Raw genomic sequence first — 27,169 nt, forward strand, 5'->3', positions numbered from 1 at the left:
CACGCGTAAGTTGTTTCTGCGCAATCTATTTTCCTGGTCCTCCATCTTTTCGCCAAGCCTTTGGACTTCCCGTATTACACCATCCATATCTGTCTCTATGGAGGTTTGATTGTCCTCAAGGGCACTTATGCACTGTTCGTTCTCTGTTGTTCTCTCCGCTTGTGTTGCAAGGCGATTTTGAGGGAGTTCACTAGGTGCATGAATAAGGCGTGGAGCCCATGTGGTGGTTGTAGCGGTTGTGTTCAAAGGGTCGGCTGCCTGGGGTGGCCTCCCTTGCCGCAGATCCCAATTCTTCAGGTGTGCGTTAAATAAGATATGGCCAAGGTCTGTGTCCATCCTCATCTTTCAGTGTGACTCAGGCCATGAGCAGGCGAAGAGGTACCCCCCACCAAGTCACCGAGAAGCCACAGGCCTCTTTGCTGTCACGTATCAAATACTGCAGCATCTGGCCCCTTGGGCGCTCTTTAGTCCTTGTCTCTAAACCTCCTTTTCCCTGCTCCGCGATCCGGGAAACTTGCAATTTAGCAATCTCCTGCAGCACGCCTGCTGATGTTGATGATAGCTCTAGGTTGCTACCGTCCACCTTCTGGTTCGTGCTCTTACAATGTTTCCCTTTCCCAGCTTTGACACAGCCCAGCGGAGCCACGTCCTATCTGCTGATCATTTAGGCAGAGTATCTGCTGGCCCCCATCCGCCCTTTGCAGCAAATTCCTATCAGGTTGTCAGTTTGTGGTCCGGCATTGTGGATAACCCTGCGGGCGGCATATTATGGCTGAGCCACCATGATGGAGTGCTCGCTGGGAAAGACTGGCCAAAGCGGTTCTATTGTGCTGTACCCTTTGCTGCGAGGGCACGGTGGTGCGGGTCCCTCCGCCCCCCCCGAGCGTAGTGCTGATTACACTCCTAGAGAAGCGGCCACTTACTTGTGGGCCTGGTGGAGGTCCGGTATAGCGTCCGTGCGGCTCCAGAAGGGCACCCCTCTTCACCGAGCATCGTCCGCAGGCGAGGCCATTCCTTTCGCCGATTCGTGGCCGATGATCCGACTCCTGCGTCGCCTTCACCCCTGCGGCGTCCGCCTCCCGGAGGTGTGGGATGCTGGTATGTCGGCCGCGGGGCAGCACCGCGGCTAGGCTGTCCCTCCAGTCCAAGTTATGTGCCACGCCTGGGCTGTGCGTTGCTCTCGCTGGGGGTCCCCCGCCAATCCCCCCGAACAGGTGAGGGGCCATGCACACCCAGCCTGTGTATCCGCGGTTCCTGGTAGGAGTGGGTTAGGTGGGCCAGGAGTTTCGCGCCTTTAGAAGCACCACAATGTCTTCAGAAGGCCAACCACCAGGGTACCGAGGCTCAAAGTCACCGCCCAAAAGAGCGGTTTTCTGCACAAATAGGCCGGCCAGTGCAGCGGCTGTTCAGTTTCATCACGCCCCCATCAGCAGTGAGTTTTTCATGGGTTATGAGGTTCCCTGCCCTTTGTAACCACGACGGGCGACGGAGCACCCTCAGCAAGCAGCCATCTTATTCGGGCTCTCGAGCGCCCTCCCCTATCCCCCCATGTGCACTTACACTTTGATTTGGCGACACAGCCGGCCGCATTTATTGCGATAAGTGAACATAGCACACTATATAGGGACTAACACCCATACTCACACATTATCAGATTTTAATGTGACACTGCTGCATATCTTTCGTCCAGTTATTTCAAATGTGCCTCAACGGATGTTAATCCTCTATGCTTGTTTCTAGTTGAGTTGCTGTCCGTGTACTGATCTATCACTGTGCCAATGGACTCTTCGCCAACTGGGCATGTTAATGCATCAGGTTTGAACCTCCAGGCTAGCCTTACCTGGTCAGATCTGAAGATACTTGCCTATTATCTTGGCCGCACTAGTCTGGATACCACCCTGTTGTGAAGATCTACCTAGCTGCATATCGATTACCAAATTAAAATCACCTGTTACAATTATGGCTCCATCAAGTGCAATGGCACATTTGCAAAATATGTGGCTGGAGAAATCAGGGAATACGCGCGGTCACACACACCTCTTCGGAGAGCAGAAACATGATCTTACACAATACGATATAGTTTGCATCCAGGAATCATGGCTGTCAAAACAACCTATCTGCGAAGGATACATCACACTGATGAACCCAGCTATAAAGACCAAAAAAGGGCGTCCATCAGCTGGCCTAGTAATCCTAATGAATTTACAGAGCAACCTAACTATTTTGAAAGCAGTTAACCTAAATGACTGAATTCAAATTACTATATTCAAATTGAACAACACAAAACAACAAAATGATCACAGTTTGCTATGCGTAATAAATAACTACTGGAACCCTATAGCAATCGCAGATGAAGTCTTTTTAGACACTGCATTCTCAGCGATCGATGAAATCAATTTGAAATACCAACCAATCAAGATCGTCATGTGTGGTGACTTCCACATACATCTATATGAGCAGGATGGAGCGCTGATAGAAACAATCAAGCTTTCTCCCCCGGCCCGGCGTTGGACCAAAGAACTGTCCATGAGGGACCTTTCTAGAGTGAATATTATAGACAAGCAATCTAAGAAGCCATGCCCTACATGGTCTCGTGGTGACTCCAATGCGATTATCGATTACCTGTCCATAACAGCGAAAATGCATGCAGAAATCATTCAAGTAGACGCAATAAAATTTGCAAACAGCAACCAGGCAATGCTAACAATATCCTGGCAATTGGATAACCCACTGAAGCCCAGAATAAATGTGCCTGAATTACAAATAAATTCAGGGTTAACCCGTTTGAGACTCTCGAAACAAGGATTGGAAACATTTTCGGACCAAATAAAAAACACTGCCCTGACTGAAACACAGAGGCTCAACTGTCCAATGATACTAAATAAATTTAGACTTTTTCCACATGCAATTAACCATAAGAGGAATCCTTATCACCATGCGTACTCACTGGTGATCGCAAATAAGAAGAAGGAAACGAGAAGAGTAATAAAGCGACTCCAGCGACTCGCAGGAGAACACCATGAGAAAATCAGAAAAACAAGACAATTCAAAAAATTGGATGAAGGCAAATAGAGCGCTACAACATCAAAATGACGCAGAAAATATGCTATCGCATTAAATAAGCGCAACACGAAAGACCTCTGGAAATTACTAATTCAGGAAGATGTAACAGCCCAAAAATTGATAACAGAGGTAGAAGAACAAAGATGGAAAGATCACTTTGCAAACCTATATAAGAAGGCACAGACTGATGAGACCCAGTCTGAACAACAACAAGGCACAAAATGGAACTTCAAATGGGAACTGGACGATATTGATAGAGGGATCTCTAAGCTGAACCCCTTGTGAGTGCCCGGTCCTGATGGCCTCTCAAATCAAATTATCAAAGCTAACAAAGAGAGAAAGTGGATCGACATATGCACTCAAATCTTCAGAGCGATAGATAAAACAATGACCATCCCACCCTCATGGCAACATGCAGTATTGATTCCAATTTTCAAACAGGGGGACACCAAAGAGCCATGTAAATTCAGGCCTGTTGCCCTACTGGATCCCCTAGGAAAGATCTTTGCGACCATACTGCTAGAGAGACTGAATACCTGGGCCAAAGAAAACCACATATATGAAACCAGACAAACCAGGTTTGTAAAACATGTGGGCACCAATGTCAACTTAATTCTATTAAACCTATTAAAACAAGAAGCATTTAAGAACCAAAGACAGACATAAACCTATTAAAACAAGAAGCATTAAGAACCGAAGACAGACATATGCAGCATTTATAGATCTACAGCTTGCCTTCGACCTAGTCAACCGAGAGCTACTATGGGTGAAACTGAAGAAATGGGGATGTCCATCCTCCATAATAGAACCCATAAAGCAGCTTCACACTAACACCTCAATTAAAGTAAGAATATCAAAAGACGGAACAATTTCAGGAAACATTCATACATTCAACAGGCTAAAGCAAGGCTGCCCACTGGCTGCAACATTATTTAATCTTTTTACCTCTGACTTCGAAAAGGAGACATATACCCCTGAAACGAACCCGCCAAAGCTAAATGCAACAAGCTTTCTCTGTTGCATGTATGCTGATGACATCGTCATATGCTCCCAAACACCGAGAGGTCTGCAGATTGCCTTGTCAAGGTTAGAAATATATATGAACGCAAATCACCTCAAGATAAACACCAACAAATCGAAAGTGATGCAACTTACGTTGTTACAGTCAAAAAAACATCCCATGAAACCGCTGATGTTGGCCAACCAAAAACTCAGAAGTAACAACTATGAAATATATAGGAATTTGGCTAAATCAATCACCGACGGAAAAAGATTGGACTATCCTCCTACGAGCCAAAGCTTTGTCCTTGGCTAGACAAGGTCGATGCTTGCATCTAAAATATGGTAAATTTTCATTCCAACCAATGGTATCTTTTTACAGACAAAAAGTCACAGCTATCCTCCTATACGCAGGTGAAACCTTGATCAATATTGACAACAGGATTTGTCTGCAATTAGAGGGATTGTTTTAGAGAAAAGTGCTATCCCTTCCTACAGCTCTCCCAATGGTTCGATTCAGATATGAACTTGCCTTGCAATCACTTAAATCGCTCAACACATGGCGAAAACTGGATCTCTATAGGAAAATCCTATCAGACAACAATATACCGGCACTACAAATACTCCAAGACAAAGAACAAACGGTACAGGCTTCGACCCTGAAGGCGTGGAAAGCGCACATGGAAAATGTGCGAATAACAGCTAGCATCTCGATGGAAATGTTGTGCCAACGTCCAGGGAAAGCAAAACAAATATCCAACAACAACACTGGATGGAGACGATTGAAATCGAGGCAAAATACAAACTGAATTTGGATTGTAACTGTGACACTCATACAACCAACCGCCTCCCACTATTCTTGCAACAGTTTCCCTCCTCCATGTGCAGAGATACGTTCCTATGATTTAGGTTGAATCTCCTACCAACGCGAGAAGTTTTGGCTAAGAGAAAACGTTCACAAAATGTGTCACCGAATTGTCGTTTCTGCAAGCAAACTCCTAAAGACTGAAACATGTTGTCATGATTTGTCCAGCGCTGAAAGAACGAAGGATGCTGTTCAGAACTATGTTTATGAACGCAACCACTCAATACGACCCAGAAGAGAGATGGGCAAACTTTTTACATGGCGCTACAAAAAAGGAAATTTTTACGATTGTTCATTTTCTAAACACGATTTTAAAGGACAATGGACAATAATTCCCATTAATGTTTTCTTCTATTTAGAATGAAAGATTAAAGATTTAATGATATAAACCAAAACCATCTATAAAATAAAATAAAAAATAATTGGTAAATTTTCGCCTTCGAACATACTCTCACCATGATTATCCACCATCATCATTAACTATCACTGTACTTTGTGCAAAGGATAGTGATTTTTATCATTAGCATACTGGGCGGGGGCACTAGCCAATCAGGGAGCATGGAGCGATGTGCGAATTCACGGGTATAAGACCACATTCTAAGCACCCCTAGTAATGAGTGCCCCATGCCTTGGGGTTCACTTGCTTCTCCCTCACTCTTGTGGCACGTTTAGTTACCACCAAAAAGCCCATGCTTGTGCCAAAGGCTAAATTCCTTTTTTTTTACAGTAAAAAAAATTCACTTATCCTCAGGATGTGACACGCTGGTTCTTTTAGAGGGGCCCAGCGCAATCAACAATGAAAACGGACTCAGTTTCCAGAACTGTGTGTTTTTATGAAAGCAGGTTTATATTATGTCTAATTGCGTGGGACGTTGATTTAAGATGCAGGGGGCAGGCGCGTGGCTAGTGGTCTGTGTTAACCCCAAAACCATAGAGTGAGTAGAATGTGTGAACCGCCAGCTCTACACGGTAGGCCCAAAATTGTTATTGAGCTTCCATTTATTACATAATTAATGTTCAAATCTATTAAACATTATCCTGTCCTTCCTCTGTACTCACTAGTCTCCCCTCTGGCCCGACTCACTCTGCAGGGCTTACTCTGGATGTTCTGATCGCCTCAGACCTTCCCCTCTCTGATCCTCTCTCCACTCCCCTCTCCTGGAGTGATCACTGTCTCCTCTCCTCCCACCTTACCCTCCCTACCCCTCAGGCCAAGCCACCTCCATCCCTGCCACCTACCTTCTCGGTCATCCGACCCTTGAAGCGTGTGTCAGCTGAGGCTTTCGCCACCACCTTCTTACCCCCCGTTCCCTTTTGGCTGACTCTCACCCGGACACCGTCCTCTCCATGCTCCACTCTGCTATCTCTGATACTCTTGATATCCTTGCCACTGTCATGAGAATCCGCCTGAAGCCAAAACCAAGTGTAACTCCTGGTACGACTCAGACCTCGTCACCCTAAAACATAAGTCTAGGGTGGCAGAGAGGAAATGGCGTGCTTCATGTACATCCTCTGACAAACTGGCCTGCCGCCTGCTGCAAAGACAATACCGGCTCTCTGTCCTAACCAAGAAGGGAGCTCATATCCAAGTCCGCGTCTCTGCGTCATCTAACAACTCGGCTGAACTCTTTAAAATCTGCAAGGAACTGCCCAATCCTGTCGCAGTCTCTACCTCCCCTGTCCCTTCCCAGGCCCTCTGCACGGCACTGGCCTCTCATTTTGTCTCTAAAACTCAGGACATCCTGTCCTCACTCTCCGCCTATCCCCTCCTTTCCCCTACCCCCTGCTCTTCCTCTGGCACTCCTGCAGCCACCCCTCCTCACTCCTTCTCTTCCTTTCCCCCTTTCTCCACAGACAAGGTTTCTAGACAAGTCCGATCTATTAAAGTCTCGTCGAAACAGGTTCACCCCTGTTTCTCCAAAACTATCAAGGACCACATCGACTCCCTGGCTCCTGCCCTGGCTGATTTCTGCAATCACTCCTTTGCCACTGGAGTCTTCCCATCCACCCTGAAGCACTCCCTTGTGCACCCCCTTCTTAAGAAACCCTCTGCTGACCCCTCATGCCAGGCTAATTATCGCCCAATCTCCATTACCCCCTTCCTGGGCAAGCTGCTGGAGAAACTGCCCATCTCCCAGCTTAATATCCATATTGAATCTGTTGGTTGCCTTCATGACCATCAGTCTGGCTTCAGAGCTGCCAGAAGCACGGAAACTGCTCTCCTGAACATCCGTGAAGATCTGCTCTCCAATCTTGACTCTAACACCCCTTGTGTCCTCATCCTGCTTGAACTCTCATTTACCTTTGACACTGTCAACCATGCCATCCTGCTCAACCGTCTCCGTGATAACCTGGGTATCACTGGTCAGGCTCTGGCGTGGCTGACTTCTTTCCTCTCTGACCGACCCTCCCAGGTCCAACTTGGGTCTTTCCTGTCTGCTACCTTTTTCTCTACCTGTGGTGTCCCCCAGGGGTCTAACCTCTCTCCCTGGCTGTTCAACCAATACCTGGCACTTCTTGCCCATCTCATCGCCGCTCTAAGCCCCAACTTTCAGTGGTATGCGGATGACACCCAGCTCATTTTCAAGCTATCCTCTACCTCCTCCTCTCCTTGCCTCATCTCTGACTGTCTGTCTGCTATCCAGGAGTTGTGTGCCGCCAATGACCTCTGCCTTAATGCCAGTAAGACTGAGATTCTCCTCATTGGCACACCCGCTGCCACCTTACCTGCTGCTCTCTGTTACACTCCGTTCCCACCTGCAAAGCCAAAAACCTTGGGGTCATCTTCAACTCCAGTCTCCTTCTCCTCTCACATCTCTGACGTCTCCAAGAAGTCACACTACCAGCTGCACCTCCTCAGAGGTATTCTTCCTTTCCTCTCCTTCCCCCAGAAGCTCACTGTCTCCAGAGCTCTGGTTCTCTCTAGGCTGGACTATTGCAACAGCCTCTTTATAAATCTGCCTGCTTCTACTCTCCGCCCTCTGCAACTTATCCAGAACAGGACTGCGAGACTTGTCCTTGGCCTCAAGCCCAGGGATCGTATCTCTCCAGGACTGAAATCTCTGCATTGACTCCCAGTGGCTGTGAGGATTACGTTCAAAACCCTCTGCATCGTCCACAAGGCCTTCTGGGGTCTGGGGCCTCAATACCTCCAACTCGCTCTTCCTAAATATCTTCCTTCTCGAGCTCTTCGATCATCTGCCTCCAACTCCCTCAGGGTCAGTCACTTCTCCAAGCAACGAGCTGGTGCCTCCCTCTGGAACAGCCTCCCTGCCTCCCTTAAACTTGAGAAGAACCATCTCCGGTCCCAGAAGCACCTCAAAATCTTTCTCTTTGCTTCTTTCTCTCCTCCTCTCCTCTGCTGACCTCCTGGCTGACACCCGTACTGCACTGGCTACCTGGACACCCTTCTGATCCCAGGACGAGGTCCCTCTCATGCCAGAGTCACACACCTGCACTGCCCACCTGGCAACTCCCGCACTCAGGGACTGTTCTGTATCCCTACAGCCCCCCCACCAGACCTTGATAGCTGATACCCCCACTTACCCTTGCACTTGGCACATGCTAGCCGCTATTTATTTATTGTTATTATCTATTCCCATGTACTGCACTTTCCCTTCCTCCCTGCCCATGCACTTGCGCGATCTGAATGACACCTGGCCTAGTAGGATGATCGTTGTATGTCCCCCTGTTCCCTCCCTTGCCTCGTCGCGCCTTGAAACACTTGTGTATAGGCGTGTTATAAATGCCATATCGTATATCATATCATTGATAACACAATTCGTAATGTTCACAATCCATCAATGTATTCTCTCCAGATTAAATCCTAGTTGAACAGCCAACACGTGTTTCGACGTACAACGTCTTTCTCAAGGCTGTTTGTACAATAAATGAGTCAATTTACATCATTGCCATGCAAAAGCAATTATTACAGAAACCACAAATAATAATTAAAATTGTGTGGTATTAATTAGCACGCCAAAGCAAATTAAATACATAAGTACATACCATTGACAGGAGTTTGGGGGTCTAAAGAAGGAAATAGAGTAGACATATAAACATTTTAGTTGATGCCATTTCCTGCCCCAAATTAAGGTGGCATGCTTCAGAATATTGTGTGACTATCCTAAATGTTTACCACAACGTTTTTGATCAATATTATTTAACACCCTTGGTATTTTTAGTGTCTGTACAGTGCCATGAGCAGGGTGATTGTGCACACACTAATGTTACAGTATACTGGTTGGATTGTGTCCATGCTGAAGTTCACTTGGAACATGCATGAGTGCATAGTAGCTATACCCCATTTGTGATCTCATACGAATAATACCCTGATGGGCTTCCTCACCTAAAGCTTCTCATTGGATGGAACCTGAAATAAGTCAGGTGCAAAATCCATTAATAATTACATAATGGATTACATCCATTGATTGAGGGATAGATATAGAAAATGTACTTGAGGGATAGTGACTCTCCTCCCGAATGATTGTCTAGCTGCTGGTCAATTGCCCCAAAAAGTGTTTAAATATCAAAATATATCTGGCACCTGCAATAATTAAAATAACCCATTAGTTAAATGGGTGAATAAGGAGTAAATAGTGACATGTGGAGCCAAATTCATTTGGAGCCAAAAGGTCGGAGCGTTAGCCTTCTAAATCATACGCTTGTAAAATTCCTGTTGCCAATGAAGGGGTCCTGTTCGGAATCACCCACGCGGTTCGCGTGCTTTCGCATCGCGGCTGTCACTACAGTTATTGTTATATAGCAGGACGATGTGCACGTAGCGCGATGACGCCACCGGCTTCGCGTGCGCAATGCGCTTTGGGAAATGTGGTCCAGAGAAGCTGGACTTTAACATACTTGTAATTACCGATTTGGAATGTTTGTGGATGGACTTTTTTTGTGGGTGCACAAATATACCCATTACATAGCTGTCTTTCAGTTTATCTGAAGCACGTTCTTGTTTGTCAGACATCAACCATCACATGTTTATAATTTTGCAGACAGTACGGCCAACATTAGCAGATGGGTTTGTAATCACCCTTCTGATTAGTAGATGCAGAAGTTTAGTCATCACACAAAAGTCACCTGGTAAATATAATACCCTTAATCTGATGACATGCGTTTAACATCACATGTTTACAATTCCCATGGCATTTATGCAGACATTGACAAACAGATTACTGATTGACAGCTTACTTCTCGGATCGTTAAGCTGGGCTATGCAGCCCGCCCACATCGTTGTGTTGGCAGACCGCCGTTGCGGTCTCAGTTCCCGGATAGGGAAGTGACGTTGGGCTAGGGAGGGGGCGGGACAGGAAAGGCAGTTTGGGTTGAAGAAAGGAAATAAAAGGTCGCACGAATCCCCGGCTCCCGCGTGCCTTATTACGCGGTTCGGGGACCCGCGCAAAACCCCACAACTGGCGACGAGGATTCTACGAACCCGCAGGAGAGCGGGTGAGGCGCATCGGCGCAACGCCATAGACGCTCCGCGGAGGTCCGCAGTCGAGCGGCGTGGCGCGTCGGCGCAACTCCCATTGCCAGCTGCGAGGCCGCAGGCACGGGCGGCCGCAGCATTAGGAGCCGCGAGGGAGCGGGTGCGGAGGCGCCTGCAAAAGCAGGCGCAGGCCCGGAGGCAAGTCGCCAGGGTCCCGCCCCCTCCCCCACTTCCACACGCGATCGGCGGGAGGCCCAGAAGGGGGCCTCTAGGAAAAAAAAAAAAAAAAATGTTTTCCTTTCTTCTCTGAACTCGACACCAACAAGGCAGGCACACGCACCAGCCACGCCAGAGCCAGCAAAGAGGCCACCCATTGCCACAAGGCACCGCCGGCACGCACCAGCCCGTGAGGATCACAAGGGCGAGCTACAGCCAGAGAAGAGGCGGCGCATTGCCACACGGCGCGACCGTCACAGCGACCATGTCAGGCCCAGCAAGCCCCGTAGCCTCCTCGTCAGATGGTTCGGGAGCAGCGAACGATGGAAATCAACAGGCACCGACTTCAGGTACGGCTGCCCATAACCTACCACTACCGGGCCCATTTGATGTGCGAGACACTTCTAACCTAGGACCCAGATGGGTCATATGGCTCAGGGATTTCAAATTCTACACGGGGGCAATAGGGCTGACAGACAACGCAATGCTGAAAAACACCCTCTTCATGACAGTAGGCCCCGCTGTCAGGGACATCGCAGGCGAACTGATGAACGTAGACACCGTCACCTATGCGGAACTACATGGAAAATTATCGGAATACTTCACGCCCCATACAAACATTGACTACGAGCGCCACGTCTTTCACACCACGCGACAGGAGAAAGGGGAATCCCTCGACAATTTCGTGATGCGCCTACGCATCAAGCTAAAGTACTGTGAGTTCCACAAGTACTCTAATGATGAGGCATTAAGATCTCAAGTTATAGCAGGCTGCATCTCACAGCCATTCAGGAAACAGCTTCTCCAGAAACAAAGGTCCCTGGAGGAAATCCTTGCACTTGCCAGGATGGAAGCAGCAGTGGAGTCGCAACTCGACAGTCTAGGCAAGGTCACTATTCAACACCCGCCACCGACCGCTGAGTCCATCAATAAACTATACACGGCCCCCCCACAGAGTGGGAAAGGAACGGACGCCACATGCTACAGATGCGGATTCGAGTATCCGCACGCGGGGGACTGCCCTGCACTTGGACAAAAGTGCGCCGCATGTGGCGGAATGGATCACTACAGAGCCGTATGCAAAAATCCACCGGGGCAGGGACCCAGCAAAACGAGACACCTAGAGAGAAGGAGAAGCTCGCGACACAGCCCACCAGCAGGCACAGGTGAGGAAGACCAGCCAGGACCCAGGAGAGAAGAAAAACCACGAAGGAGCGCATACACCAGAGACGACAGAAGGCCCCCGGACGGATCGAGGCGATCGCAAAGAAGACGGTTCGTCCGGTACATCGAGATGAGATCCCCATCAGGCAGTGAATCGCATTGTCCATATACAAGATTAATAAGTATATATTCTTATGAGGTTTTCAAACATGATGTCTGCACACATCAAAGTGAGTCATGTTTGTCAGAGGAGTATTGACTATGTCAGCCATATTGGCGTAATTTTGCAGAACATAGCTAAAGTATATGCGTTAAACATGATTCTTTCAATACTTTGCTTTTGCAGTGCAATTTGACTCATAAAAAGACATTCATCTCATGTTCCTTGTTTAAGCCGTCCGTTGTGCATCTAAACAGAAAAATACATCTGGATTCCATTTGGCATAGTCTTAATGTGAGGTCACCCCGCGTTTGTTGCATTTTACTTTCATCAAGCCAATAAATCGGAGATCTTTTTTTACCATGCAATTGATGGCATTCCTGCCAGTACAATGCCAATGCCAATTTCGGGTCTTGGCTCCGGAGATTTGATAGATGTACTCTTATATGTATGTGGAGCTGTCGAATCATGGTGCTCCCTATATATATTTTTTTTGCAAATGCAGATGATGGCCTTAACTACATGAGTGGTTCTACAGTTAATCAAATTTTTAATTTCAATCTCTGAATCTTCTTTGTGTCTGTATTTCGTGCAGTCTTTGTGTGCATGTTTACACATGCTGCATGCATAGCTCTCAACTCACACGCTTTTGGCGGGTGTCACCCGCCTTCTAAACAGCTGACTCACCCGCCAAGCCTCCTGCATGCCCATTCATTTCAATGGGCCTCTCACCCGCCAAAAATAAAATCAGGTGTTTTCACCCGCCGTTGTGACACAAATGGTTGAGAGCTATGGCTGCATGTTCCATATTTGTGGAACCCTTTGGGTTTCAACCAACACTGTCTCTGCTATGCCCTTGTCAAAAAATGACAGACACAGTTTATTCCTCGGGGTTTACTATCATTATGGGCTACTAGATCCTTGTCCATGTGCAGTAAGTGCCAATGTTTCTTCTTGATTTTGTACAATCTCTGTGAGTCTTTAGAATAGTGTGCTACAGTATTAATTCGGTCTCTGGTACTTTGTGATTTTTGTGCCTTGGACTTGGGCGCGCAGGCTACCATATCTGACCTTTTCATATTCATAATCTTGCCCTGTGCCTTAGTGATCATGGCAACAGAGTACTCTCTCTTTCTGAATCTTTTGGACAGAAGTACACATTCTTTTTCAAAATCTGCATCTTTGCTGCAATTTCTACATGCCCTGTAAAACTCTCCTAGTATATTTGACATTTTTGATCTTCTAACACAGCTATTGGCATGTAATGTTGAGTTAACTTCTCAGCTTTTCCTGTATGTTGATGTTTCAATGAGATTTGTAAGTCTAGAAAATTGATATTTTTATTATTTTTTGTTTTTTAAGTAATATTGTTTTAGTTGATATTTCAACTTCTACAATATAACATTAAGTGTGTTACATGCATCTTCAAAGAATAATTTTTAGTCAAACAAATGTATGTATTGAGAACGTATATACATGCAAAGAATTTTTCATTAGTGTGTATATCTACAAAAGTTAGCACAAAGCATAACTGGCGAGTGTCAGCAACAACATATTACTAAAATGACAGATTGCATCTCAAAAAATATACATCTTTATATATATAAAACTAAATAAATATACAGTACTTCCAAGGGTCAATAAATATGAGTGCAAATTTCATAAAATGGAGATTAATATACATAGTCACAGTAAATACAAATAGCTATCTAGTGCTTATCGACATTAATTGTTGTTGCAGTGGAATGTATTAGGATACATTGATGAGCATTTATCCTAATCTGATATCTGGTCAGTTCAATATTCTATAATTGGGTGTAAAGTCTATTCGCATTATGAAGGATGTGCTAAGTACAAACTGAGTGTGATTTTGATTTGATTGGTAAGTTGAGACTCATTAGAAATTGGATGGTCGCAATGTTTAAGGATACATTGGTTGCATTCAATACTGCGACTCACATCTCTTCTTTCGTCAGTTTCTTAAAATGTTTCAGATGTTTAAAGAAAAAGGGGCTCCTAGCTTCCACTAGCGCAGGGCATTCGGTTTTTAGTTGTTGAATCCACTCCTGATAATTTGATGATTTGCAGAAGCTGCATATAGTATCTGTAGACTTAGTCTTCTCGTATACTGCTAATCTTGTTCTAGTTTGCCATAGATCGAAATGGAATCGCAGAAATGACATTGCATATGCCGAATCAGGACATTTTAGCAAATAATGTGCTGTTGTATGCGTAGGTTTTATGATAAACGCACCAGTCTTGAATGTTTTATATGTATTACACGTTTCATAGGTCATAGGTCATTCTCCAATCCCACCACCATAATTTTAAATTTGCTTTATCTGGGTTCTTTATTAAAAGCTGTGTGGTTATATCGGCTGATTCAAGGATAGATTGACACAAGGGTTTCCAATCATGTAGTGCTCCCGGTGTCATAGCGATAAATACTGATTTTAATACTGGGAAAAGATTTTTACTGGACGGTGTAGAGAGTATGGGCTTTCTATAGGTGGTTATCATCGGCCAGTATACATACGCAGCCAGTGAAGTGAGACTTAGCTCAAATCTAATTATGGTGATTGGAGTACTAAGGGGCAGTGCTAGAACGGATTTCCAAAATAGTCCCTCTAATATGTCCCATCTTGGTGAATTTCGCAGGAATTTTACTTGGGTTCCGTAAGTGGCAATCGGGACAACCTTGTGCTTGTAAAACATCAGAGCTGGTTTTAAAGAGTATTTTCCACATTGTCTTTGTAAGGCTTTGTCTTGGGTTAGTAAAAGCCTCATTCTGAGTTTAAGTTGTTCTTTGTAAGTCTGGTCCGATGGATGGGTATTCAAGTTTATTCCAAGGTTCTCGAATTGGGAGACTTGTATAAGAGATAGGCCTGAAAGCATCCAGTTGAATTTGTAGCCTGTTTTTGGTAGTCGATGATTGAAGACCATTATATTGGATTTTTGGTGTTAATTAAGAGATGACTAGTTCTGGCATAAACAGTTAGAGCTGATCATTTTCTTTGAAGACGAATCAGGGTTCTATCCAATACGACTAAGTCATCGGCATACAATAGCCATGATATTTCAGTGGATGCTAATTTCGGCGAGAAATAACTTGTTGATTAAAAGGCTGTATCTATATCTCTGATATAAATGTTAAACAGAGTGGATGCAAAAAAGCAGCCTTGCGTAAGTCCAATAAAAGTCAAAATTGATTCTGACAACAAACCACTGGTGGAAATGGTAATCCTAATGGATGTATCAGAGTAAAATTGCTGTATTAAATAAACAAGGTATCGGGGGCAGTTGGCGTTTAAAAGCTCTGTCCATCAAATGTCACGCAATATTAAATCAAAAGCCTGTTTAAAATCAATTAAAGCTAAGAATACTGGGCACTTGGTAGAGATGGCTTGTTTTTTAATCGCAGATAAAATCATCAAGTTCAGGCCATTCCGAAGTCCCTTAACAAAGCCAGATTGATGTTTATCAAGCAAGTTCTTCTCATCCAACCATTTAGTAAAATCATTTAAAATAATTCTTGCGGAAATCTTCCTTGGCGCATCTAAAGGGGCAATCAGCCTATAGTTAGTTGGATCATTTCTGCTCCCTTTTTTTAAATATTGGGATAATAATGGATTATTTTCATGATAAAGGAATATGACCGTGTTGTAGTACTTTTCTTTTTTTAAAACTTCTTTTTATTAGTGGTCATAACAGATATAACAGCGCCATCTTCCTCAACACATCATACAGGGATACATCTCTTAATGCAGCAATGCAACACAGTTTACATGGAATTTTCATCATCAGAAATCATTTCACATAAATGCATCCTGTTGTAGTACTTTTCTAAATATTAGTTCAAGAATAGCCGCCCATTCTTCGGGGTGAGCTTTCAAGATTATATTTGCCAAATGGTCTGGTCGCAGGGCTCTTGAAGAGCTCAACTTCTTGGTTAGTAGGACTATATCAAGTGTGTCAAACAAGAGCTTAGTAAGATCACATATGGCTGGGTGCATTAATAATGGAGATGGGCAGGGTTTACCAAGTAATTCGGTGAAATTAATATTCCATGGTTTCTCGCTTATTGTGTTCAATTCCAATGTGCGATTGGCATTTGGAGTAAAATTATTAATAAGGTGCCAGATTTCGGAAGCCGATTTGTTAAACATAGCTTGCTGCATTTTTTGTCTGCATCCTGCTGTTTCTTGATGGAAATAATCTGCTTAATCATATTCCTGTATTTATTTTTTAGATTTACTCTTTTCCTATTAGAAGTTGCAATTTCTCCTGAGTTCCATCTATGCAATTATGATGTCATCTATGAATCGCCTCCAGATGATGATATTATTCTCAAACTCACTGTTGCGGAGTGCATGTATATTTTCATTTGTGACATGAAAACGTTTGCCAATGTGGTGCAAATTTGGTCCCCATTGCAATCCCTTTAGTTTTGAGAAAATAGGTATCGTGAAACAGGGAAGCATTATTGCTGAGAATAAATTGTAGAAAGTCCTTGATCATTTCTACATGTTGTATATATGAAGCAGAAAAGTCTCGAAATATGTGATCAATTGCCTTAATTGCCAGCCCATGCTCAGTAGATGTATATAATACAGAGATATCTAAGGTAGCCAGCAGGTAATACGTCTCCCATGTTACATTTCACAACAATGATAAAACATGAGTGCTATCACGGATATAAGTAGGTATCTGGTGCACTTACTCCCTGATTGCATTGTCACTATATTCTGACATTCGTTCTGGGTCCACCCCCCAATGCCGCTCACAATGGGTCATACTTCCAGTAGTGTGTCAAAGTTCTCATGAATTTTAGGAAGGAAATATATCATTGGCATGAGATGATCAGGTTTTTGACATTCAAGAATGCTTTCTCGTCGTCTGTTAGACATCCCTTTTGATACCATTTTTCTACCATTGTGTGTAGGTCTTGTACAATGTTGCCTGTGGGGTCTGATAACAGTTTACTGTAGCACCCTGGGGAATTTAGGTGTTTGGCCCCTATTTTGATGTAATCCAAGGTATTTAGGATGTCGACGTTGCCTCCCTGTCCAGAACTGGCATCTCAGGACAGAAGGTAAGTGAACTTTTTTTTCTCTGTATAATCTTTCTTAGCATTTAGCACCTGCGCTGGAGTTTCACAGGTGCTAAGGGTGATATTAAACTCAATGGTGTACTGTCTGAAGCAGTAATGGCACACCCGCCCACATTAAGGGACCCTTGCTTCAATTGGGTGTCTTAACTTGGGCAGAGGGCTCTTACTGGCAGCGTCAGTATACCACCTAGAGTAAAAACACATCATTAATAACATACCTCTATTTGAGTAACACCAACATGCACATTTTAAATGTTTGTGCTTCGTCAGATGCAGTTTCTGCAAAAGTGCTACATCATTTTCTGTTGTTCACGTATGCAATTACTTTACACTGTTTGATCCCAGTATTCACACCACACACATTGCAGATAATCATTCTGGTCTCTTTAATAGCATCATTCATTTTGATTGTAACATCTCCTGCTTTGCATTTCGTTGTCTCACCATGAAGCTGCTAGACTTATCCCAGCCTCATTCCTGTGTCTAAATTTTGCATGTTTCATTTCTGAGAAGTCATATTGAACTAGTCAGTATACAATGTGTCACACCTGTATTTTACTGTAATTTACAATCATGAATGCAAAACTCCCCAAACATTCCCCACTCGCCCACATATCTGCTGTGCCTACTTGCAGATTACCTCCTTATTGCTACCTCCTCCTATTGTAATTTCTTAAAGTTGATGAAATTATACAAGCAGATATATATCTTGATGCCACGTGTTTGACCATGCCACTCCAGCTCCCACCAGCATTCATTACCACTTTAGGTCTGCCTCATCTTGCACACTTTGTGTATGAGTCTTCACCCTTTTGTTACACTCCACAATGTCTGCACATGCTCGGCCTTAGCTAGGTTGCTGTCGTATTTGCATGCACAAATGTCATCTAAAGTAGCCCAGTCTTCACAAGTTCCAGGGTCCATCTCACGCATGCACCATTGGGCAACATTTGGCAAAGTTTTGATTGACAGGGAGCATATAAATGCTATTACTTAAAGTTGAAACGGGGAAGGTCAGAGGCTTGTGCAACATCCCACTGTATCCTGCCCTCCTTTTCATGGGATCGCTTTTTACAGAGAGATCTCAAGTTCTGATTGGCAGAGCATTTCAATGATATTACTTAAAGTTGAAACGGGGAATGTCGGAGGCTCATGACCTCCTTTCTGTTTGATAACTTTTTACAGACTTCTCTCAACCCCCTCGTGGCCTTGCAGGGCACATTCCTTCTGGGATACGAAATATTAGCAAGGGCAGTCAATGGAGGGTCTATGAATCTCTGGAGCTCTGGCTTTTCTCACCGGTACCCGATCATCAACCTATTCCCGCATTCATGCATTCTTTTTCAATGTGTGTGACTCCAGCCTGCAGCCCTGGCTTTAGCACAGAACTGGTCCTCAATTCCAATATGGCTGCTAGTTTTCAAAATGGCGTTTGGTTCCCCATGTATACTAAAGTTACACCCCCCCACATAATGCTCCCTAGCAACACCCCCCTGTATTCTTCCCGAGCCACTACTGCACGCACCTAGGCCTCTGCCTCATCTGAACGCACTAGGGAGACTGGGGCGAACGTCCCTCCTTCCCAACATTCCTCCCTTTCGTTAATACTACAATAACAAACTTCCATGCAAGTCATTTGTCCTTTTCACCCCTTCGTTCCCTTTCTAATATTTCAGCTTCTAAATATGGAGGTGACCCTTCCTTTGGTACCCATGACCTACACACAAGTCGCAAACTCTCCCCTGCTTGTGTATATTTCTCAGGAGTACATGTCATGTAAATACACCCTCCATCCCCCGCTGCATCTACCCATTGTTCAGTGTAGTTCTCGGGGTAGGGCAGGGGAACTGTGGTGGTCCCTGGGGGGGTGGTCAATGCATTGTTCTATGACAACCATACGTCATCAGTGTGTACTGCACTGTCTTTTGTACCAAAAGTTGCCTCTTTTACCCCAAATTAGACCATCATCATTGCGCTGCTAGGCACTGGTTTGGCCAACATCAAAGTCCCAACTGGCAGTGCAGAATATGACCAATACGAACATGATCACAGGAACCAACATCTTCACGATTGCCACCATCCAGGACGGTGCCCACAAAAAAAGGTCCTCAAACCAGTTTGCCTCTTTTATGCCTGCTTCTGTTTGCATGTGAGTGCTGAGGACGTGCTTGGCCCCTTTTATGTTGGTAAGGGACACATTTCTTGCATAGTTAGGAGGTGCATAGGTGCAACTTGAATCACCAGTCTTCTTTCAGACCCCTCCCTCCATGGCTGTGAGGAGGTCCAGTAGGTAACGATTCTGCAATGTCATAAGCCAAATTGCACGCATTTCCATCTTGATTGCATTGAGGTCTTCTTCTGTGTCATTGGCCAGCTGAATCACTTCCCAGCGCACTATCAGCAACCACTTTGCATTTGCAGGTGCTTGCACTCCGGGTATCAATAGTGATGTGAAAAATGTCACCTCCTTGCTGTCAAGTTTATATCCGGCTGGTATTTCTTTTAGTAGTTCTGAGGAATCCTGCAATAGTTTGTTCTTCTCTTCCTGCAAAATTTTTCTTTCTTCCTCTTCTCAGGCAGGATGTAGAATATATTTGTTTTGAGTAGCACTGTGGTGAGGCTGTCGGCCCCTGGTGTAGTTGTTGGAGCCGACAAATCACCTGGTCCCACTATCAAATGATCTCCAGGGACCACCAGGAGCACTCTGTGCAACAAAGCCAGCGAGCAGGTGCCCCTCCTTGATGGCAGGAGGTGCAGGAACACCTGCTGGCTGCACACCCAGTAGTTGTCCATCATGGCAGCTGTCCCTTTCTTGAGATCTGGGATGTATGAAGTCTTGTTGCTCCTACTATTGGCCCCCACAAAGACGCTTCCTTTGTTGTAAAAGCACAGTTCCTATTCTTCCTGCTTTTGCACTTTCACTGGTTTCTCCATTGCTTTGATTCATATGAGTTTTGCCACTTGCTCATTGCAGTACCCGCTGCAAACATTGTTCACTTTGTCTATTACTTCTTTTCCCGAATCCTACCAATCCTCATGCCATGCAGCTCATTGTGATTGCCACAAACCTGACACCTTCCAGCTGTAAATAGAGTCTTTGCAGACACTGCACACTCGTGTGGTTTTGGACACATTGCAGTTGATCAGCGTCCGCCACTTCTAGTCACACACTTTGTGCCTGGAAAGTGCTTCTCACCCTACACAATGTCAGATGGAGTAAACATTGCACCTCCACAATACGGATCTCCTGTGGCATTAATACTCTGGGGGCACCCAACGCGTGTGGAATCAAGGAACAGACGTAACAACTTCCATTAACTTTCGTTTTCCCCTCTGAGCTCATGTCTGCATACCACGTGTTACTCAATTCTGGATGGTGCACATCTTCTACCATATCTAACCCAAGTCCTTTATAATTGTCATATCTAAATTTTCCACTTTGTCTTTTATGCCTTGTCGACCTACCAAATCGTGAAACGAAGGAAAGAAAGTATAATTAGCAGCTATTTAAGAAAATAAACTAGAAAATAATGAAAACTGAAGCACATCTGTAAACGTACCCATCAGTTGCTGTTTAAAAGTGTATCATTGACAAAAGTATTAAGCTGTACATAAACAAGTGTATTATCTATTGTGGCCACAGTGTTACTTGTTTTAGTTATATTTGCAGTTATATTTGCGACATTGTCATACATGAACATTTCTGTAGAGCTATTAGTGGGCAATGCGCTACTAGTTGCATTTCTACTTACATTACAACTAGTTGCATGTTCTATCCCCCCTTTTTATATCACTACAAAAGTACCCCTAAATAAGAAGTAACCCTAAATAAATTCCCAGTCCCAACATGAATATTGCGAATATGCCAGCTACACAGTGCATAACGCAAGCATACTTGGAGGAATACACGGTCATAACAGAAAAGTTATACCAATGAGAATTGTTCTTTTTATCAATGGAGTTGTTCGACCCCTGCATTTCCATTGTAAAATGCAGGACAATAATAATTAAAAAAACAGAAGGAGAAAAAAGAGAGAGATGAGCATGCTCTTTTTGTGCAAAAATACGTATCAGCTTTTTATTTGTTACTGAGGTAGTCTATTTTTTAAAGTTCTATTTATATAGGCAACAAATCAGGAGGGCAGTGAGTAAGTGCAGTATCTAACGTGCACAGGTGACAATTTACTGAGTGTCATCTTTAGGAGAGGCAAGGTGTGCATTGCGAACATCAGATAGATGCACCAAGTATCACAATTTATGAACTTTCACTGCAAAGGCGGTGCATAGACAACCTCAAAGGAGTCATTATATCGAGGCTCGTTCCACCGGCGAACAACATTTTTGACAAAGATAAAATTGTCTGCGTACAGCTGGAGAAGGGGTGACGGGAGCTGAGCATCAAATACAGCGCTGGCCGTTTCTTCCGTCCTTGGTGGTGCAATCTGTTGAGAGATACATTTTATTGATTTTGTCAATGCATGTAAATAACTTCCAAATTGTTCCCCTAAAGCAGATGCAGTCCTGTGAGCATCGGATGCACTCCTGATTGGAGATAGGGGCATATGCATTGGCCGCCCGTTACCACCTCGTGGGGTGATAAATGATGATCCTTACAGGGTTGGGTACGCATACTGAACAGTGCAAGGGGCAAGCAGTGCACTCACATCTTCTTCAACATGGTGCAAATCTTGGACAATTTACTTTGGGGAGTCCATTTATCCTCTCTAAAACTCTGTCGGACTGAGGGTGGTAAATTGTACCAATCCAATGCTTAATGCCCAGAAAGGGAGAAATCTCTTTGAAGAGCTCATTGAAAAAGTGCATGCCCCTGTCTGACCATAAAACATTGCACACACCACATTGAGAAAAAACCTCTCTGACCCGAAATGTGGCAGCACATTTTGCATCGGGGTGTGCACAAGGACAAGCCTCCACCCACCGTGAGAAGAGACACACAACAACTATCAAGTATCGTGAACCGTTACACCTTTCACCCATGTCTGCATAGTCAATATGTAACTTGCGGAATGGCACAGTAGGGCGGGGCAGCGTGCCTCAAATTGTTCTTAAAGTGAGACCAGTATTGTAAGTCTGACAGGTAATACTGTTAACGACCATTTTAGTTATTGCGTCCTGCAGATTCGGGACAAACCAGTCCTCCTGTATATCTGCAGCAATATGCTGTTTGGACACGTGGGATGAATGATGTAGCTGGTCGACAGTGACCTGCAGCAATTCTTGCGGCACAACCGCCTTGCCTGACGTTTCTTGTCACCACATTAAATCTGTAGGGGACTGTTGCACCCCCGTTTCAACCACAAATCTTTTTCTACTTGCAGAACTCGTCCGTATAGTTCAATAAACTGTGCAACAGGTTCACCATTATAAGCGTCTGGCAGCTGTTCTGTGCCTTGTGTTATTACTGAGTATTCAGAAACACTCGTCATTTGTAAGTATGCTGCTTCTTTGGCCACTGTGTCTGCGCTACTGAGTGAGACCTTGTCTCTATTGTTAAAAAGGGTGGTGCATTTCACCACCGCCGTCAAGGATGGTTGTGAGAGTGCCTCAATGAATTTGTCTAGCAGTGCTGCATGTTGTACTGGGGACCCATATGCTCTCCTAAATCCCCTCCTCTTCCACCGTGCCAGACCTGCATGCACCATAGTCGTGATGTAGGCTGAATCAGAATAAATGGTGACATGGCACCCCTGAGATGCCAGAAGCGCCTTGATGAGTGCTATATCTTCTGCTGCTTAGGCCGAAATGGTGCAGGGGCAATCTTTTTTGCACTAATACCTCATATACCCCATCTACTAGGCAGATCACTGCCACCCCAGTTTGCCTCAAACCTGTGTTCTGGTCAATAGTTGCTGAACTGCCAACAAAAAGTACCTCTCCCCCCTCGAGAGGGCTATCTTTAGCCTTTGGGACGTCATCTTCCTCCCCCTCAAATGTTACACAGTAGTGTGCTGCAAGGTCTTCCTCGGTGTACTGTTCAGTCAAGAATGTGGCAATATTTACAGTTTACACCTTACAATAGGGATGTTTGGGCTGGACTGGATGATTTCATATGCAGATGCCTGCTGTATTTTCAATGTTGATTTGGAACGCTCTAAAATGGAGAACAGCGTGTGCTCTCCGTGCAATGTTACGGAGCACCCCATGACAATTGTGGAGCTCTTTTTAATCGCAAATGTAGCCGCACAAGTGCTTGTTCACAAGCAAACTGGTCCTACATCACGGAATCTAGCAGTCCACTGTAGTAGGCCAATGGCTTGTGGCCCATTGTGCTTTTTTATGTTAAGACAGCAGTCATCAAATGGCTATTGGAATGATAGAAAAAATACAACTCTTGGATATAGTCAGGCAGAGCTAGCACTGGGGCAGTGGAAATTACCTCTTTCAAATCATTGAAGCTGTTGAACATGTCTTCCTCCATGTGAGTTTGTTGTCTTTTTTTATCCTCCTTGATGCCTTGCAATAGGAGCTTTGTGTCTGCAGTGTAATCTAAAATCCATGATCGGCAGTAGTTACACAACCCTAGAAACTTCTGCATTTCTTTGACAGTTTTGGGATGGGGTGTGCTGCGCACTAAACCGGCACGATCGGGTATAACTATTTTCCTGTGGATGGATATCAACTGGCCCAAATAGAGCACTTCTTGAAGGCAATAATGCAGCTTTGCCTTATCAATCATGTATTATCAACCTTGTACCCGATGTATGCCAGTAGCTGCAGGAGGGTGATGGAATCCTTCCTGCACTGTTGTTCACTTTCTATACTCACCAGCAAATCATCAACATACTGAATGATGGTACTAGGCAATTCGATATTCCTTAAATCAGCATGTAAAATTCTGTCAAGATGCTGGGGGACTCGCAGTACCCCTGAGGCAATCTTGTGTTTCTGAAATGCATTCCCTCATGGTCTGTAAAGTGGGTCGCCTCCTTGGGGATGCTGCATAGTATTGTTGCAGGATTTAGAACAACAGGAGATTCTGCCTGGACAATGTCATTTAGTGGAGGAAGGTCTTGCATCATCCTCCAACTCCCCCTTTTGCCTTTTTTATCAGATAGATCACTGTGTTGCATGGGGACGTGGAGGGAACTAATATCCCCTGATTCAGGAGGGCCACAATGCTGTTGCTTATGTCCTCCTCTGCCTCCCCTGCAAGAGCCCTACATCATGAGCATTAGTTGTCCTTAATCTCTCTGGGACCTGCTCTAAATATGGGTTTGTGATAGAGGCCAGGGCCTCAAGGGCCATCAAAGCACTTTGCACTTTGCGGTATTGTACCATAATCTCACAGGGGATACAAATTGCTAACACAATCTCCCCATCATCAACCCGATCTTCAAACAAGTCTGCATCTGAGACCTCTTTAACGGGCACTGTTGGGTCAATGCACAGGACACTATGACACTCACATCCCTCAGAGGCCGTGCCCACCACAACAATGCTTTTAGCTGACACAACCAAGTCCCCTACATCTAGTGAGAGTATTGTGACTGCCACAAGTTCTGGGGTCACCATTGGTTGAAAAATGAAATCTGATGGTACTTGCCAACACACCTTACAAATTTGGGGCACGGCGTGAAGCAATACTGTAATCCCGTAGACGAACATGTCTCGGTCCACATAGATGCTGCAAACCACGACCTCCCCTCCTCTGGCCTGTATGATCACCATGGCCCTTAAGACACACCTATCTGGGGTGGTGCAGACTACCCCACTATCTGTGAAAGAAATGGTCATGTTCAGTTTGCTCAACAAGTCACATCCCAACAAATTTACCGTTGAGGAATACAGTTGAGGTGCACGTACAACTTTCCTCCTATTTTAATAGCTACCTCTTCTGTGTCAGGAACTGTTGTGACAGTCCCAGAGAACTCTTGAGGGCATGTCAAGAGTTTCACCCGATAATGGAAAGACTCCCTCACTGATGCATGATTTAGTGGCATCTGTGTCAACCATAAAGGTGAACTGCTTATAACCTATCTCAGCCCCCAACAAGGGTTTCTTGTCAGGGTGGGTAGTCATGGACAGGACTGGGCACGCAAGAGCTTTCTGTGGGATGTATTGGTACCTGGGAACATGAAAGGGTTTCCTCTCATAATGCGGACCTCTCGATTAGGAGCAACCATCCCTTTTGGGACTGCATTGGATGCGGGCATTTGCCCTTCATACTAAGTATTCTGCTGGGCAGTTTGTGGTTGTGTGTTATATGGTGCTTGTGTCTGTATATTTGGGGTCTTGGTGGAAATTGGGTGTAGGCCTGGTGTATTTTGTAAGGACTGGAGATGAAACTCAGGGTTGCGAAGGTACCTGGCTGTGGTGGGGCAGGACATATTGGTCGTAAGGGTTATACTCTGCCCCCTGCCTACTTACTTCTACACTCTCTTGCAAAATGTCCCTAGTTCCCACAGCTCCAGCACTGAGATGGTCCCATTCCACTGTTGGGTCCCATTCCCCCAAACCCTCCCAGCCACTCTGAACCCACCTCTTCTCTGCTGCTAACCTCCTTGGTGCCATTCAGGGTACTGTTTAGGAGGTCCGCTGCCACACTGTCCCTGTCCTCCTCCTGGCCAAAACACTGCTATCCTCACAGCTCTGTGCGCGGCGGCCTGCTCTGCCAACTTAATCTCTGTTCTTGCTGTTACTGCCCTTTCAAGTGCTATTTTAGCTAATCTTTTCTGCATCAGTTTTGCTTCCTCACCTTGCAACCTCTGTGTCATTTCCTTTTCTTCTTCTTTAATACTTTTAAAATGATGTAGAATAATGGTCTCAATTTCGGGCCACCCCTTCGCTTCCACCCCCACTGTCTTGTTGAGTGCTTTTTGAACTTCCTTAGGTAATCCTCTTTTAATAACAAAATAGAAAAGAGGAATTGATCGGTCCCACTGACCACCCGTCTCCACTCTCCACATCTCCTGAACTTTCAAAATGTATTGCGCAGGATCTCCATCGTCCCCCATAGTGTACTGCATTATGGACTGCAAATCTGGTGTATCGCGGTACACCTGTCGCAGTGCATCCCACACTTGTGCCTTAACATTGTTAAAAGGGGCCACATTGTGTGTATCCTCGCCTAATTTCACCCCTGGGTACCTGGCCTTAACCCACATGTCCCCCGCCTGATCTGCCACAATTGTGACAAGTAGACTCTTAATGTCTCCCACTGCCAAAGGTATTCCTGCTGTCTATTTCTCAGATGCATATATCCACTTTCCAGCCCCAGCAGTATGGTGTGTGAGTGTTTTAATCAGATCATTTTTATCCATCTGTGCCCATGGCACATAATGCGCCCTTCCATGTCCCTTGTCTAATAACGGCAGTTGTGTGCCCACTAACCCTTCGTCCATCACTTCCTCTTTTCCTTGCTACTGCAGACCTGCTCCGCAATCGCTCGCCCCACAAACTTTCTACCCAGGGCATAATTTCTGGAGCCCCTTGTGCTTCACCTTTTTTATCTTTGAATTCCTTCACACTATCCTAGTCTCTGTCCTGTACCTCTTGGTGTGCCTCCCTGTCCAACTTCACTGTCCCATAATCTGCACTTTCCACCTCTCTTTGTCCACTACCGGCCTTCTCGACCCACACATCCTTAAGAGCTGTGCTATACAACCTAAACAAAAGGTCTCCAGCCCTCCACTCATCTAACCCATACCCCGGTCTGCTCACCCCTTCTTATATTGCCCTCAAATGGGCCATCTCTGCTTGTGTTGCCTCTAATGCCTCCTCTAACTCTTTCTGTAATTTGGTCTCCCGCAGTGTAATGCTGATTGGGGTTGGTCGATGTGGGGGTGGGGCAGTGGCAGGGGGGGCACATATGTTGAATTTGTATATCCTGTGGCTATATGGGCAGCAAATGGATAGAGCCCCTCCCAAGGCGTGGGTGGTGATACTTCCTCTGGTGCTGCTGTGGTCACTATATTTGGGTTAGTAGTATCTTTGCATCTGGTCATAAACCTGGCAGTGTCCTCTAAATCCTCTATCATCTTCCACAAGTCTAAAATCTCTTACTGGTTCTGCAGTTGTTTGCCCTTATATTTGGCTGTTAAGAACATGCTCATGTGTTCCAGTATCTCTCTGTTATTAACCCCTTGCTCCGGCCAAGGGCAGGGCATTCCCACTTGGGTCTCTGCCACCCACTGA

This window comes from Ambystoma mexicanum, chromosome 9 (genome assembly GCF_040938575.1).
Source record: "Ambystoma mexicanum isolate Mex_15411 chromosome 9, UKY_AmexF1_1, whole genome shotgun sequence".
In the NCBI taxonomy this organism is placed as follows: domain Eukaryota; kingdom Metazoa; phylum Chordata; class Amphibia; order Caudata; family Ambystomatidae; genus Ambystoma; species Ambystoma mexicanum.